Genomic DNA, 3,476 nt, shown 5'->3' with positions numbered 1-3,476 from the left:
CTAAAGACATTATATCATGGAGTATGATCAAGTGTCAAATGCAAAGCAATATCTAACATCATAAGAAAGAAGGGATGAATATGATAAGTATAGAAATGTTTCTAAACATATAATGACATAACTATCTAGTTGATTAGAAATTTTGGAGTAGGTAGGTAAGATTCATTTGTGTTAAGAATTTTGGATTTTATTTTATAGTTTCACCTATGTATGAATCTATCAAGTTGTGAAATTAAGGAATACAAGAAGTAACCTTATCTCCTAGTCCAAGAATACTTATACTATATGTGCAAACCATACTAATGTTAGGATAAGAGTGATATTGCATCCTCCACCCCTAAAATTCAAGTTGCTCCTAGAAGTCATCATTTCATGGAAATCTACCTCAGGTAAATGCAGTCCTTTATTAAGTATCAATGTTTCTGATAAAGGTTCTCAAATACATGTTAAATTTCATGTTTATTTCCATGAAGTAGTTGTCTAATCTACATAATTATATTATATTGTTTTCATTTCTCACTAGACCTAATGGGAAATACTTCCTACTTAGTAGTATCTAAAATTATAGTTCATGTATCAACACAATTTCTTTAGAGACTTTCATTTTTTTTCCAATCCCTATCATTCAAAAGTATGAAGAGAAAATTTATATGTATATGTTCATGATTGATTTGTATGATAAAGAACCTTAATCTCTTATTTCTATGATAATTTATTTTTATTTCCTGAAGTGAACTTCAAGACCTTAGTTTATTTTCAAAAAAAAGTCTGATAGTTCCTTACTATAGTTATGTTTTTATGCTATTCATGAACTACTACAAACAATTTTCTTGAGAAAAAACTTTATCTAGCTATGGATACTCTTTGCCATTCAAGGAGGAAATCATAAATGGTTTCAAAGAGATTATTTTGACATATATTCCCTACATTTAAGGATTTTTTTATTTTTCTATTTATTAAATGCCACAAATCTGTTGGTGGGATACATCTTACTAATCTATGGTTATGGTTAATTGTCTTAGTATTTTCTATTATCAAATTATTACCCTAATTAGAATTTCTTCTCAATTTTGTCCCAAGTTTTGCTAGCTCAAAGAACCTTTGGACTATCTTGCAATATTTTATAAAGTTTAAAAGTTAAGCTTATATCAAGTAAATCTTCAAATGTTTTCTTGTAACTATTATATTATTTATATACAAGACTTTATTCATTCTTAAGAACCATTTCTTCTACTAGTTCTATCAACAAGGATAATATATTAGAGGTATTTAGCTAGTCAATATTTCTAAAGACTAGAGAAATTATTTCTATATAATAGGGAGAGATTGAATCAAACATATTCTTTTAGCTCAGCTTCTTATTCTACATTACCCCAAGTTTTTGATCCTTTATAAAGTTTTGGGAAAGAAAGAAAATATGTCTCTTCTCTAATGGTTCATCTATATTCTAGACTCAAACAAGGATACAATATATCTACCACTTCTTTCGTCTAATTTTTCAAGTTGTTCCTACAAGAATATTTTCATTAAAAATAAGGGTATAACACTTGCATACTTATAAGATATCTTTTATAGTCTTTTCTTCTTAACAACCTTTTCCCCTGCAATATATTGTGTTTTGAGAATTATATTCTTATCATCTCTTGACCTTTATGTAGCAATAAGGGATGGGTATCTAATAAGTGGTATTACCATGTTTTCTTAAGCATGGTAGGAATTCATGTTTCATACTAATTTCCCAAGAAGGTATGATGTCTATGAGTTCATTCCAAAAGACTTTATGTTCAAAAATGAGTTTAAGAAACATGTGTTTAGAAATTTTGGGGTTAGGTTAGTAATATCTTCAAACAATCACAATCGTAGAATATGCTAGAATTGATCTTAACTAAGGTTGTAATTTTTAGGATGTCATAAATTAATTTAGGAAAATATAGGTTTATCTTGAATATTGAGTTATATAGCTATTATATAAGTTTAATAGGTCTTTCCCGATGGTAGAGTTAATGCACAATAAAAATATAGCTTTTCTTAAATTCCTAGAAAATTATCTACTTCCTGTCACCACCAAGATTAAGTGATTTACAACAAACCTATCCTTAGTGTTGTATCCTTTTCTTTGAGTTAGGGTTTTTTATTTTAATATAATCTCCTTGACAAATTCCTTGTTTGAAACTTATGGAGTGCTCTACTATTTTCTAATATTCATGCTTGAGGAGGCATTTTAAAGATTACAAGGAAACAAGTGCTATATTGTTTGAGTTTTTTTTCCTTTCCCTTTCTTTTCCTAAGCATTATAGACCCTAGAGCTCCTGGTCTAGCAACCCAGGGCTTTGATACCAAATGTAATGCCCCACAAAGGAACCCAAAAGGATAAGTCTAAATGGTTTTTTATTTTTTTAATCAGTAAAAGGCCAAAGCCCTAAATAATATTAAATAAGGAAGTTACAACTAATATTTCTCTAAAAGTAGCAATAAATTTAGATCTCTTGGTAGGACATTATCTTTTCCTTATAAAATTTACATATTTGAAACCATGAATGTTCTCGTTTATTTGAAAGACCTTGTCATGGACTTCTCAAAATATGGATGTTTGTTAGTTTCTTTCCATTCCTTATTCTTATTTATATCTGTAGGTGTAATAAGTGAAGAGACCTACAAGATTATGAATAATTGGCTAAGATCCACATTGGAGTATTACTATAAGAAAAATTAATTCCACTATCTACCTTTAATCATTATAAAAGATCAAATGTCACTACTTATTCAAAGAAAATTACTTTGCAAACTTCTATATATTTAATTAAATTATGAGGTCTTTATTAGTTTCTTTTAAGTCTATTAAAGATCTTCCAAACATTTATCATTAGATTGTTAAAGACATCATTGTTTTGATTTGTTGTTTGAAATGAGCATTCATTGCTTCGTAAATTATTCCACCTTTGTTATGTTGTTCTATGTGTTAACTTTTTAAAATTCTTTTCATGTCTACTTAGTTCTTTATACTAATTTACTAAAAATCTTGAAATTTTGAACTTACTATTTTACTTTCATTAAATTTACTATGATTTCAGAAGGAGTGCTATTAAAATAATTGAGTATTAAATTATATTATTCTGATATCAAAAACTTTTAAATCTAGTTTTTATCAAATAAAATAATTTCCTTTCTACAAAATTTAAAATTGCAAGGTGACAATAGTGGTTTGTGATATTCACAAAACACACTTAATCTCATGAAAATAATTTTTGTAAAATAATATTTTGGTGGAGGCACATTCAAATGATTGGAATTGAAACATTTCCAATTTTCTTTAGGACTATTTTAAAGTTTCCTCTTTATTAACCTTGTTTTTGTTTTATCTTAACTTATGTTTTGATCATGTATTGCTATCTAGTTGTCATAGAGTAATATAATGAATGTCAAGTTATTTTATCTAATTACATTTGCTAATTTAAGAATAAATCATTTTGCTAAAA

The sequence above is a fragment of the Cupressus sempervirens genome, chromosome 7 (assembly GCF_028749045.1).
Source record: "Cupressus sempervirens isolate cs-2001-9-10 chromosome 7, ASM2874904v1, whole genome shotgun sequence".
NCBI lineage: Eukaryota > Viridiplantae > Streptophyta > Pinopsida > Cupressales > Cupressaceae > Cupressus > Cupressus sempervirens.
The sequence above is the reverse complement of the archived record's forward strand: the minus strand, read 5'-3'. Positions refer to the sequence as shown.